Raw genomic sequence first — 15,198 nt, forward strand, 5'->3', positions numbered from 1 at the left:
AAGAAGAAATAATCCATATTCTATTCTATTTTCTTTTCCTTTAAAAAAAAATTTTTTTTTTAAGTAATCTTTGTCCACACCACGGAGCTTGAACTCATGACCCCGAGATCAAGACTAGCATACTCTACTGAGTGAGCCAGCCAGGTGCCCCTATTCTATTTTCTATTCTATATATTCTCTTCTATATTCCCATTACTGCATAGCAAATCCTCCAAAAATACAATGGGTTTAAAATATTCTACTGCTCTATTTGCCCATGAAGCAGTGGGCTCAGCTGGGTAGTGGGTAGTTCTTTTTTAAGTCTTTCCAGACTAACTCATTAGGTTACTGATCAGGCTGCAGTTCTATGGGTTGCCTGGGTGCTGGTGGGTCTAGTAGCCTAAGAAGAGGTGGTTCCAAGGGCCAGCTAAGAAGTGAGAAGAACATGGTGACAAGAATGGATGTAATGGCACAGAACTAATCTGCCTCTTTGGCTACCCAAAATACAATCACATTCTTTTCATTCATGGGATACACCCACTTTGTGCTCAAGAATCAAGGCTCAGGTCTCTCCAGTTGCTGCTTTTAGCTCTAATTCTCAGATCTTTAGTCCTAATGTGCTTCTTATGGTTTGATAATTTATAACTAAAATGCAAGGTGTCTGTCTCCCAAATCTATCCTCTAAGAGGCTAGCCTAGACTTCCTCCCAAGCAGCAAGAGATCTCAAAGCACTTTGATCTCAAAGCAGTAAGAAAGAAAAATAGAAGAGAAGATTCAAGGTCTCAAAGCATTGACCCAGGTGGCACATCATTTCTACTGCATTCTGTCTGTCAAAGCAAGCCATAGGCTAGTCCAGATTTAAAGACAGGAGGAAATAGATTCTACCTCTTGAATGGGAGGAGTTGAAAGGATTTGTGTCCAATCTTTATCATAGGCATTAAATCCATGTTTGTAGAATAGAGAAAAGAAATAGGAAAGGAGAGAAAGAGAAAAGGAAAGGGAGGAGAGAAGGAAATGCCACAAGACGGAGGAGAGAAAGGGAAGAAAAGAATATTTTTAGACATCTTGAAGACTAGAATACAGGGGGAAATACTCAGGGTATAACAAATTCAATCATTTAAAACAGAGAATTGACATTTAATGAACTTTAAATTAGTAAAATAATGATAGCTTTAAAACATCATGAAGTTAAATTATAATATTACGCCTGCCACAGCTGTTTAACATCCTGCAGAAAATTATTCCAAACTTAGTGGCAACAAGCAATCATGTGTTATGCTCACAGATTCTGCTGGACAGGAATTTGTAAAGAACTTGGCTGAGAGTTCTTGCTTGGACGTCTCATGCTATGGAGGTCAGATGTCAGTTGGAAGAGCAGTTTTTTCAAAACTCGTCTGGGGCGGGAGGCCTCCTTTCCCAGGTGGCTTACTCTCACAGCTGGTATTTGGTGCTGGTTGTTTACCAGTAGCCCCATTTCCCCACTCTTTCACCTGTCTGAATATGTGTGGCTGGTGGCTTTGTGACTGCCTTCTCTAACAGAGAGCAGTCCAAGAGGTCAGAGCCGAAGCTGCAGTGAATTTTGTGACCAAAATTCAGAAATTGTACTCTGTCACTTTTTACTGTAGTTTATGGGTCATGCAGGAAAAAAGAAAGAAGAAAGAAAGAAAGAAAGAAAGAGAACAATTCAATATGGAAGAGGATTGCACACAGACATGGTAACAAGGAGGCAGAAGTCACTGGGGATCATTTTACAAGAATGAGCGCCACAAACCAAAACATATTTTTCTAATGCAGTGTATACGATATAACATTTTAGCCACCTAATCCTAACAACAATAATAAAGCTTAAAGTTTCAAAATTATTATCTGTGGGGTGAGGCAATGATTAAAGGTGTTTTTCATGCACAAGCTCCATGAATGGAAACACTAAGTGTCACCGACTGCCTTTCAGTGTTAAGTACATGGGAGAAAGCGATGGGAGGGAAAGCACAATTGCATCTCTCAGTCAGTAGATATGATCCTCTAAGGTTTGCATTTGACTAAAAATCTAAGTAAAATATCCCTTAGCAAAAATAATCTCTAAATAAATTTTGTCCGTACATGAGATTTATCTCTTTTAATAGTTCAGTGAACAAAAATAATTCACTGTTATGGACTGAACTATGTGTTCCCCAAGTCTTAATTCCTAAAGTGACTATATTGGAAGATAGGAACTTTAAGGAGGTAAATAAGGTTAGATGAGGTTACAAGGGTAGCTCCTTACCTCATAAGAAGAGGGAGAGAACAAAAGATATGCACGCACAAAGGAAACACCATGTGAGGACACAGGGGCAAGGCCATCTGAAGCTAAGGAGAAGAGGCCTCAGGAAAAAACAAATGTGCAGATACCTTGATCTTGGACTTCCAGCCTCCGGGACTGCAGGAAAACAAGTTTCTATTCTCTAAGTCATCCAGTCTGTGGTATTTTATTATGGCAGTCCCAGTAAATTAATATACCCACCAAAATTGGTTGAGTGTCTGACTTCAGCTCAGGTCATGATCTCGTGGTTCATGAATTCAAGCTCTGCATCAGGCTCTGTGCTGACAGCTCAGAACCTGGAGCCTGCTTCATGTTCTGTGTCTCCCTCTCTGTGTGCCCCTCCCTCACTCATGTTCTGTCTCTGTCTCTCTCTCAAAAATAAATAAACATTTAAAAATTTAAAAACTACATTTGGAGTTAGTAAGGGAAAACTGGTTGTTAGGGTAAATCTAAAAACTGGTTTTCTGTTTTGGAATTTAGATTCCTGTCTTGTACTTAATCTCTACCTTGGATAAATCTTTGACACTTCTCACACATAGATGATCTATGACCTAAAAATGTGCAGTCAGGGACCTGGATGTGTGTTTAATTTAAATAATCAACATTGAAAAACTATCATTTCATCCCAATTCATCGTATATCTCAAAATCTTGGCTACTATACCTTTGAAATCTCTTTTTTTTTTATTTTCATCTTTTAAAACATGTATTGAGGTATAATTGACATATATAGTATTATATTAGTTTCACGCGTATAACATAATGATTTGGTATTTGTATACACTGCAAAATGATCACCTCAGTCTAGGTAACATCCATCACCATACACAGTTAGAAAAAAATGTCTTTTCTTCTTATGATAAAGACTTTTAAGATTCACTCTCTTAGCAACTTTCAAATAGGCAATACCATATTATTAATCATAGTCATCATGCTGTACATTACATCCTTATAATTTTACTTTTTTGAAGCATAGATGCTAGGTACAGACTTTCTGATTGGAAGGAAAGGTATGGTTTTCAAGTCTTGGTTGTTATTGAAAGTAGGGTGTACCACCATTTAAACTGCTGTAACAAAGGGAGAGCAGTTGGGTAGAAAATGCTTTCTGTGATTGCCAGTGGCAATGGGAAACTATCAGCTTGTTTCCTGAGTGTCCTACCTTGCAGGTGACCTGGTCTAAGTCTTCTTGTCTTCCAGACATTCTGTTTTCAAAGAGAGCAACCCTCCTTTGCAAAAGGCACCAAACCAGCAGAATTGGCTTCTTTGATGCACCTCTTTCCTCTGAGATGCATTTACCCAAGAAACTTTACGCCCAGAAAGGAAAGAATGAAAAGGATATTCAGCTACTGTCTTGTAGGAATGAGATTTGTGTTGTCACTTCCTTTCAAGTATCTTAAAACACAGCTGAATGGAAAAGTAAATGGGTCAGTAAAATACTGTTTAAAATATCCAGTGAATGAATAGCATGAGACATTTATCATAAAAATAACAGTCAGCCAAAGAAACAATTCTTTTACTGAATGCAACTGCATCTACCCTTAACTCTACATCAGACATATTGCTGCGAGCAATCTTCTAATGAATGGAGTTGTAGTGGTCATGAACCCTTTCACTTCTGCTGAATTTTAAAAGACCTTCCTGTCATTAGAGTAGTCATCATTGTTCACCAGAGTGTTACTGTTAATGCTTGCAGCCGTTCTTTTAGAAATAAGTCATTGTAGCTTAATCATCTATCTTGAAGTTCCCTTTAATTTTTAAAGCCTACACTGTGAATGTATGGCTTTTATTAATCAGTCCCAGAAAAGGATATCACTTTTTTTTAATATTCTAGTTTTCAGAGTCATGTCTGGGTAAGGTACGAGTATCATTTGGATTAGGTAGATTATTAGCCAACAGACAAGGAGTAAAGAAGCAGTGTAATTAAATTAATTAAAATTTAATTAAGAAAATAAAGTGAAATCTAGAGTTAAAATACTTAGATTCTAGCCCCAAAGCAGCTACTACCAACCATATGACACTAGAAAAGTCATTTCCCTTCTTTGAAAGTTCTTTTTTGTTCACCTAAGAGCTTGTAGGACTGTGGTGTTGATCTAGAGTGAAAACTTTTTATGGGTGTTTCCTACAAAGGAGCAAACGTCCATAAATGCTATTTGGAAGAATGAAGTGTATGCTGTCTGTGGAGGAGTGAGTGGGCTCGAGAAGATGGGTTGTGCCTAAGCATCTGGAGAGGCAAAGCCACTACGAATGCTTTTGCATATATGACCAAAAAGTCTTTACAGGAAGAATTCCTCTGGGAAGAAGAGAAAAATCCATGAAATCTTTCAGTTGTCAGAAAGGCCAAGTCTGAGTATATCCTGTCTGTCCTGTGAACTTATATCTAAAACTTAGCAAGAGCATAGACTATGTGTAAAAACAAAGACAAAACCATAAATGGCAGTTTCTCCAAAATCCTTGTGAAACATTTGGAGATTCCACGATGCTTGTATAGAATAGGTAGGACACATTTCCAATTGTGAAGAAAGAGACATTTTCCTCCACTTCTGCATAGAAAACAGCATGGTTTCTATGCATCGATGGCTCCAGCAAATACAAGGGAGTTTATTGCACTCACAGTTCTGCCCACCAACGGCAACAAAAGAGAAGCGACACAGCCTCATGAGAACATGGCTCGCCGGGCACAGACATCAGGTTCTCATGGTGGACCCCAAGTGGAGTAACACCTTCAGACCAGTTTAGACCCACAAATAAAACACTTCAGGCAAGCTGACTTGGTAACAGAATATGTTACACAGTGTAGTTTGTCAGATATTTTAAAATTCAGAGTATCAGAAAACGAGGACAGGTAAGAGTGGCAAGGAAGCATATTCCACCTCAAAAGAGCAAGCATGCTCTAGATTTCTGTTTCTCAAACTGTCTTCTGTGGGAGACTAATTTCCCACAAATTCATGAAGGCAAATTTGAGATAGTTTGCCAGGAGGTTAAGATAAGACAAGAGGGAAAAAATATTGAGATAGATGATATACCTAAAGCACAGAAAAATGGAGAGAAAACTAAGAATTGTAGCCATTTTCGAGTGGAGAAATGAGCGTAACTTGAACAGAAAGAATAAGAAATAATTAAAGCTTATCTGAACTGAAAAATGTTCTCATTTAAGATGTGCTCTTACTATGTGCCAGGCAGTCTGCTAAATACTTCAGCTGAATGATCTCATTTACTTCTTAAAATAATCTTCTGAGTTAGTTTGTATGAATCCAATTTGGAGAGGGGGAAATGTAACCTTAGAATGGTTAAGTAGGTACTCACTGAACTGCTCCAGGACTATATGGCAGAGAAGGAAAAAATCGGTGTGTGTGCTTGTGTGTATGTGTGTGTGTGTGTGTGTGTGTGTGTGTGTGTGATTACATATATATACATATAGTTTTCTTTTTTATGCATGTATATTGAAAGAGCTTACCCTGAACTCCAGGAAAATATATTTGTATCCAGATACAACTCAGTCACATTTTTCTGTGACGATACATAAAAGCATGAAAAGCATCCAGGCAGAACTAGTTTATTGATTACAAAAGAAAAATATTAGACTATCTCAAATTACCTCTGTAAAACACAAAACACTCAAAAGCAAATGGAGCAACGACTACATAGTTTTGAGAGAAAAAGTCAATAGCCAACGTGTCCTTTGTATTTGTAGGCTATATACATGCAAAGAGTCATAAAATATAGAACGTAGATAGTCTTTTAAAATATGAGGACCTAGAAAAGAATACAAATTAAGATCTGAAAAATATAGATGACATAATATAATTGAAAAGAGTTAACCATACAGATAAATCTAAATAATTATAAATAGAACTACAAAATTAAAGGCACAGTTTTAAAAAGTGTTCTTAAAGGAGAAAATAATTTCAAATTTAATAGTTTAGTGTATTAATCTGGATTTAAAAAATAAAGATTCTCATTTAATGTGAAAAAGCAAATCTAACCCTAATTTTTATGGCACAGATTCCTTAAAAGTTATAAAGAGTAGTTAAAAGTACAAGTCAGAGAAAGATTTATTAAATGAAGTCAAAGGTTGTAAAATCCATTCAAACAAAAAGGATTTCAAGGTGAAAAAAAATTATATATATATATATATATATATATATATACACACAATTACTACACATATGTGGATATATATGTATAAACATTAAAAGATTATCTAATACTAGGAAGAAAAGATAGCCATGAAAATTTACAAGCAGAGTAATATTTTATAGAGATATACAAAGTCAAAACTTAAAGAAAAGAGGTAAAATAAACCATAAATACAATAGTGGGGGTCTTTAATATGTATTTAAATCTTTTATGATTTAAGTAGGTCAAAAATCAATTAAAATGTAGATCTGTATACAATCTGAATCTGGTTATTAGTTATAGATATGCATAGGTCTTTGTAAACTCCAAATTGAATAAATATTTACTGAGGTCCCATGGTACATTTACAAATGTTATTTGTCATAGGAGAAAAGGAAAACCTCAATCCCAAAATGCTAAGTATATCTATACATATATTTTTAAATAATACAAGAAAAAAATTTAAAGTTATACATAAAATAGTAAAAATAAAAAAGGTAAACATATATAGACTTAAAAATAGTCCCTGAATAACTCTAGTACCAACATGGTATATAAAATTACAACTAAAAAATATTTAGACACTAGGGCTGACGGTGCTACATGTCAACACTATATGTTACTGAAAGCTTTGTGCTGAGCTAAAGTCCTAACTGAAAATATGTTGGCTGGTAAAGAATTTACTGAATGGACAAAGTCCTCAATCCACAGTCCTATTTCTGGACTATTCTTAAACCCATCTGTCCTTGACTAGGTAATTTTTCCTAGAAATACAAGTAATTTCTTAGCATTTAGATTTCCACTCAAATGTCATTTTCTCAAGGAATCCCAATCCTACCTTTCAAACCATATCTGTTCTTAGAATTATATACTTTTATAACATTATTTGTAATATACTTTATTTATTTTGATTACGAATTCATAAGACAAGAGCAGGTCGCTATAAAAAAAGGAATAGGAGGGGCGCCTGGGTGGCTCAGTCGGTTGAGCGGCCGACTTCGCTCAGGTCATGATCTCACGGTCCGTGAGTTCGAGCCCCGCGTCGGGCTCTGTGCTGACAGCTCAGAGCCTGGAGCCTGTTTCAGATTCTGTGTCTCCCTCTCTCTGACCCTCCCCCGTTCATGCTCTGTCTCTCTCTGTCTCAAAAATAAATAAACATTAAAAAAAAAAAGGAATAGGATAGGGGCACCTGGGTGGCTCAGTTGGTTGGGCTTCTGACTTCAGCTCAGGTCATGATCTTGGCAGTTTAAGTTTGAACCCTGTGTCAGGCTCTGTGCTGACAGCTCAGAGCCTGGAGCCTGCTTTGGATTCTGTCTCCCTCTCTCTCTGCCTCTCCCTGGCTTGTGCTTTCTCTCGATCTCTCTCTCTCTCAAAAATAAATAAAAACAGGGGCGCCTGGGTGGCGCAGTCGGTTAAGCGTCCGACTTCAGCCAGGTCACGATCTCGCGGTCCGTGAGTTCGAGCCCCGCGTCGGGCTCTGGGCTGATGGCTCAGAGCCTGGAGCCTGCTTCCGATTCTGTGTCTCCCTCTCTCTCTGCCCCTCCCCCATTCATGCTCTGTCTCTCTCTGTCTCAAAAATAAATAAAACGTTAAAAAAAAATTAAAAAAAAAAAATAAATAAAAACATTAAAAAACCTTTTTTTTTTAAAGTAAGGCAAAACAAGGTAATGGAAATGAAAACTACAACTGCAAAAATGTAAAAGTAAACCCAAGGGCTAGAAGGTACATTTGAGGTGCTCCCTTACAACAAAAAGCAAAAGAACAACATAAAAAAGCAAACCTAAGAGAATTCAACTCAGGAGACCTGGAGTCTAACAGTTAAGAGTTCCTGAAAGAAAAAAGAAGGTGGGGAGGGGTGTTTAATCAAAGAAGTAATAAAGATGCAATTTTCCAAAACTGAAGACAGCAATCAATCTTGCACTAAAATGGTTAGATGTTTACCTCTGAGAAGGCAGAAGCTTGGGTGTGGGAAATAATTACAATTTTTATTTTTATTTTTATCCTTCTGCATGGTTTGATTTTTTTTTCACAGATGGATTGTTTTTAAGTTGATTTCACATAAATTTGAAAACAACACAACTGGAACATTAAGGATGAGATGAAAAATTATGCACATTTTTTTTCCTTTTTGTATTTAAAACTTCTTTTCAGTGTCTTCCATTATGGTGTTTGGAAACTCCTGCCTTCCTCTCCTTGCTCCAAGCCAAACACTAGCTCTCCTCCTGAGCTTGGTAAGCCTCCAAAGCTTGGAAGCAGGCAAGACCTGTCAGGAGAGGGCCAGGGCAAGGGTGAAGCGAGTGAAGAACTCACCTTAGGTCTAAAAGTAAAGTGGGTGCCAAAAACCTCAGTAACCAAGATAAATAATATTTTAATGCAATATTTTAAACTTCAAAATTAATACCAAAAAATCCATAATGGACAAAATCTCAAAATTTTTGATAAAGTCATGAACAGTATTACTGAACCTTCTTCCTGCCTCAGGTTCCAATATGGTTCAGCACCACACTGCTGCTGAGCATGAACAAACTTCAGAATCCATGGTATCTTATTAAGGGGTTCAAGTTCCTTACTTTTCCCACTTTGTACCAACCAAAGATGGCCTGACATGCGGGTCAGAAGGGAGTGCATCCTGGAAAGAGATTTGTTTGAGGACATCTATGGTCCATTAGAGGAAGTAGGGTGCTATCCCTCATGAGAAGTTTCTTGACGAATTTACTCTTATCTCTCTCTGCACACACTTTCACTAGGAATGTGGCAGACAAGGAAAGTACTTGCAGCTGCGAAGAACAAGGACCATAGAGACAAACTCAAAGGACCTCAATAGGATACTTCCCTCTTCCTGACCAATATGTCACCTGTCCCCAACAGAAGAGCCTGCTACATCCACCACCACCCACCAGATAGCTGACACTTACGGTTTCGGTACGAAGTCCAAGGAATAGGCAAAGAGCAATTGTGATGTACCTAAGTGGATACAGGAACCAGCTAGAGGAAAAACAAGCACAAGACCCAGAAAGGATGGTATAGAGCAAAATGGAACTCTTGGGGGAAAAAAGAAGACAACTGACCCATAAAATAATAACAAAAACATAAGAAAAGTTAATGACAGCACATGCATACACACACATACACATTATAATCTTTCTGAGACTTAGGAAAACAACATGATTTTTAACTTAAAGAAATGGTGAATTGAAGAGAGAAAAATTGTAATGAAACTGAATGATCAGGTGGAGGAGAGGTCTAACAAGGCAGAGGAAGAAATACGAATACATGACAAACATACAGAAAAATATACAACAATTGGATGTTATGACGACTACATATTGATAAATATACATGACTGGTATAACTGACAGAAATATCAGACACAGACACCAAAACTGCTTACTTGTGCCCACCTAAAAGATTCAGAAGAACATCAGCAGAATCTGAATATACAGCAGAGAGATCAATAACATTCTCCGAGGGGCGCCTGGGTGGCTCAGTCGGTTAAGCGTCTGACTTGGGCTCAGGTCATGATCTCACAGTTCGTGGTTTCGAGCCTCACATCGGGCTCTGTGCTGACAGCTTGGAGCCTGGAGACTGCTTCTGATTCTATGTCTCCCTGTCTGCCCCTCCCCTGCTCATGCTGTCTTTGTCTCTCAAAAATAAATAAATGTTGGGGCACCTGGGTGGCTCAGTCGGTTGAGCGTCCGACTTTGGCTCAGGTCATGATCTCACAGCTCGTGAGTTCAAGCCCCGCGTTGAGCTCTGTGCTGACAGCTCAGAGCCTGGAGCCTGCTTCATGTTCTGTGTCACCCTCTCTCTCTGCCCCTAACCTCCTCGCATTCTGTCTCTGTCTCTGTCAAAAATAAATAAACATTAAAAAAAATAAATAAATGCAAAAAAAATTTTTTTAAATAAATAAAAATTAAAAAAATAACATTCTCTGAGGAAGATGCAAATCTGCTGGCCTCCAAGGTCTTATTAAAACCTACATAGTTGTAGTTCATAGCATCTGAGTGACTCAAGTTCACATCAGACTGAGAGCATACCTGTTTCTCTTCTAAGCCCTGTCTCATACCCATAAGCCTAGAGCACGCCAGGATGGAGACTTGTCTGAAAACTTCTGGAGACCTCCTCAACTGGGCCAAGTACACGTCATCAATCTTGAGATACTCAATGCTCAGTACAGTCCCCAGTGCACTGGTCTGAAACAGCTTGTCATGCATTTTCGCAGCCTCCACAGCCTAACACAGCTTGATCGAATTACCTTCTTGAACGCTGTGCAGTTACCCAAGGTTTCTAGGATAGCCCAACTATAGAGACCATTCTGAAAGGAGAAATGGGAATCCTAAAATGGGAATCCTAAAATGGGAAAACAGGAGTTCCAGAAGAAAAAGCAGCAGATGTTGGAGAGGAAATTGTTAGGTCAATAACATTTTTAAATTTCTCTAAGCAAAGGAAAGATGTGAATTTTCAGATTATAAGGTCTCACTGAGTTCCAGGAAGGGCTCATCGGAAAAGGCACATATTAATGTTGTATTTTTTCCTGATAAAATTCCTGAATTCTGAGGAGTCATCTTCATGAGCTACAAAACAAAGAAGTGGTTATTTGCAAAGGAAAAACAATTACATTTAGCACTGAACTTTTTATCCACAACAAAGAAAGTGAGAAAGGAATTAATCATTTAGCAGAAAAGAAAAAGAGATGTGTGAATATGCAATGATTCAAAAAAATATTTAAAAAGGTGTACTTCACTGGAAGCAATTACTAGATAAAGGATTCTAATGAAACAAAAAATTAGCAGAGGAGAAACCTCAAGAGAGGAGAAGACAAGATGACAGAATTACTTAGAATATAAATTTTGAAATTAGGGACAGCCATGTTTAGTTAATTTCAGGCCTTTGGGATATAAACAAATGAGATGTGCTCAACTTCTGTGTTATCTCTTCAAAAACGTTTTTTAAATGTTTATTTTTGAGAGAGAGAGAGAGAGAGAGAGAGGGAAAAAAGAAAAAAAGAGCGTGAGCAGGGGACGGGCAGAGAGAGAGAGAGAGAGAGAGAGACAGAGTCTGAAGCAGGCTCCAGGCTCTAAGTTGTAAGCCCAGAGCCCGATGCAGGGCTGGAACTCACGAACCAGGAGATCATGCCCTGAGCTGAAGTCCATCGCTAAACCAACTGCCACACAGGTGCCCTTGTGTTATCTCTTTTTAGAAAGATACTTATCCTGAGCCTCATCTTTCACTCTGCTTGACAGCTAGGAAATGAGGGAAATTAGAGCGAACTTCAAAGACGTATATTGAGGAAGAGACATACCACAAACCACAAACTGATCACACCTGTGAGAGAGTTAAACCATAGTGTTTGTACTCTGTATTGAGGTCCCTTTGAAACCTCAGCTTAGCTCAGCTAATGTATTAGGTTGAATCATATGAAATTGCTGATGTTCATTCAATAGTTGTTGACCTGGGAAAAATGACAAGTTTCTATGGTTCAATCTAATAATTCCTATTATAGAGATCAGTTGAATTTCTGTATTATAAATTCAGATGTCTCCCGGTTCCTGTTTTTGTGCCACTGTTTTCCTCAAGGGGACTTTGAATGAGTCAATCTTACTCCTTCAGGACAGGAGGATTTCTTTGTAAACAAAGAAATGAGTGAACAATGAAAAGTGACAGGAGAAATGCTCTGATTATAGTCTGTCAGAGGATATAAGGAGAGTGAGATTTAGAGGATTCTTTATTTGCTTCAAAAATAGGATAGATTTTTGTAGATATCTTTGTATTGTGTGTTCTTTCTGCTTGTACTGCTCGTGTGAATTTCTTTTTCTGTGTATGCTTGGTTTTTTTTTGTTTGTTTCTTATGTGTGCAACATTTTTTTTTTATTTGTGACAATTCTTAAGGCCTCAGATGAAGGCAGATTCCTCCAAAAAGTATTCACACTTGCTTCTGCCAGTTACCTGGGAATACTACCAATCCTTTAAGTGATTAAAGAAGCACTTAAAATTAAATGTACAGCTTAAATTGTGTATGATAATATAGGTAGTATTAACTGGTGCTACAAATCCATGAGAGAGCTCGCACGTGGCTACAACTTCTCAGGGAGTGTTCTTCCCTCTAGCTTGGCTCAGGGTTGAGGCAAATGTTTTTGCATTCTTCCAGGAGTAAAGAGGGATGAGGATAGCTTAATCCCTGTTCACCCTTATCCTGAGGCTCTATAGCTTTTAGCTGGGTCTGTTTCTAGGGCAGGACTGCTCCCCAACTCCCCGGGCAAGACAAACTCTGAGCCTTCAATTCAGTCCTTTTTGTGGCAGTTCTGACCTCAAAACTGAAGGTCAAGTTCACCTCATTCAACAAAGACCTTCAGGATAGAAGTGGTTTCCATCATTACCATAGTGCTCCATGCTCCTGCTTTGGGTTAGATGTTATCTTGAGAAGTCTTAAATTAATTTTTAAATTTTGTTTTGGTTATTTGATACTTTCACTGATATATTTTTAATTTTTTTAATGTTTATTTATTTTTTAGAGAAAGAGAGACAGAGCATGAGTTGGGGGCAGGGGTGGGCAGAGAGAAAGAGGGAGACACAGAATCCGAAGCAGACTCCAGGCTCTGAGCTGTCAGCACAGAGCCCCATGCGGGGCTCGAACCCAGGAGCCCTGACGTCGTGACCTGAGCCGAAGTCAGACGCTTAACCGACTGAGCCACCCAGGCGCCCATCCCTGATATTTTTATAAAATATTTTACTCACTATTTTTCCTTGTTTTGGCGGGAATATTGACTCAAATAGCCTAGTAGGCCATATCACCACAAATTAAAGTCATCAATAAAAGTAAAAAAAATATTTTCAATGTTAAATTTGCAAAAGCATTAAGGAGTTTAGAACTGGGTATATCTGGCACATTGATACCCACCCCCTTTACCTGCCTCCACCCACTCTCCCCATTATTTTACTTATAGCATCTGATTTACATGGGACTGACCAGCCAACTTGAACCATGTACACAAGGTTCAAATAGAGTTTTTGGAGTTGAAATTCCCATGTGGAATGTTGAAAACTCAATGGCTCTTGATTACCAGATATTTGATACTTGAATACCTCTGCTCCATAGCAAAACATTCCTTAACTGGATATCAAAATAAATCTCCAAATGTGTCCTAGATATATTTTGCTTGATGATTAAAATCTTTCAAAGACCGAAATATGACAAAATGCATGAGGTAATTATAACAGAAAGATTAATAAAATGAATGTGTATCTTAAGCCATAAATATCAAAGAAAATGAGGATCCTCTTCTCAAAAGTACATAGTGCATAGTTAACATATTAGTCAATGAACAGGAATGGAAAACAATCCCAGTCTTCCTATGAGTACAATGTGAAGTTGTAATATTTGCATGTCCTGTTTCTTTCTCATTAAGTTTTTCCTCTAAGACAATTTACAAAAGAAATTCTTTGTACATGATGTCTCCTTCATGGACTTTTAAAAGTATTGGCATTATAGACACAAAATGTGCAGTGAAACATTCCTTTGTTTTTTACATAGTTCCATGGGAAGGAACTTATGCAAATTACAGTCACAGACAAAACATATCCTGATGACATCATGATTTCCAACTGAAAACTTTCCAACTCTAGAAGAAAAAAATGTTTCTTCCAACCTTACCCTCCCCCACTAGTGGCAACAGGCACATCCAGCTGTTGTTTTCACAGAAGGGAGTCTGTTGAAGCACCACCCTGTTGTTGCTGGTCTCATCCTTCAGCAAATTTGCAGAATGCTAAAATCGGTTCCTCATGTTATGGTCAAGGCTGGAGTTCTTTGTTCTGTAACTCCTTTCTGATTAAGATTTTCAAGAAGTTATTAAAAATAATAAACAAAGAAATCAGAGCAAATGTTATTAAGGGATACACATAGTCTTGCTTGCCATCCTGACCAAATACTAAACAGTTGCAAGCTGTTATAAAAATGAATGTATAATTAAAATCATAAGCCAAAGAAATTAAAACCTTTAAGAATTTCATCATAATAAGATATATCAATTCAAAACAAGATTTTAAACTGATTTTGGTGGGGAAGTTGAAAATGTCATACTTTCTAGCTTCATCATTGTGGTTCAAGCAGAAATCATTTTGGCCAATGCAGATTAAAAATAGTAAATGCAATTAGTGTCTTCTTAGAGGGAAATATCCCTACTAGTGCTATCATTATTATAGTGCCTAGTATCAAAATCATTACATTTCAGCCCAAATCCTGGAGAAATTAGTTGAGGTAAAAAAAAAATGTTTTCTGATCATATGACCAGGTATTTGGTACCATACCTTCCCAGGGACAAAAGAAGTTTCTGAACCCCCAGAGCAGAGGCCACAAGTGCCTAACACAGTGTCTGATAATATAGTTTTGCAATACATGTCATTATGTAGATAAATCATGCACCCTAATTTGAATGTGTAGGATTTTTGAAGAAATAAATACAATGTAGGTATATGTTATGCCATACTAATGTTTTTTGAATAAATGAAACTTTAATCCAAAATAATGAGTCTGTTGTGAAAAGATATTTTTTACTAAACATATATCATATAGCAATTAATTGGACTAAAATTCAGGAAAGGAATTCCTATTCCAAGCCCCTTACTAGGCCCATCGCTTTAACAAACAGTCATAAAAACTTCCTCTCAACCTGTTGGAAATTAATTAGGAAGATGATGGATGGAAATGCTAAGACAAATAAATCAAAACAAGGCTAGACCTCTGATGTGCTTTTGGACCTCTTGTCAATTCTCTGAACTTTTGCTTGGTTTCTTTTTCTGTACAATTAG

The sequence above is a fragment of the Prionailurus viverrinus genome, chromosome B1 (assembly GCF_022837055.1).
Source record: "Prionailurus viverrinus isolate Anna chromosome B1, UM_Priviv_1.0, whole genome shotgun sequence".
NCBI lineage: Eukaryota > Metazoa > Chordata > Mammalia > Carnivora > Felidae > Prionailurus > Prionailurus viverrinus.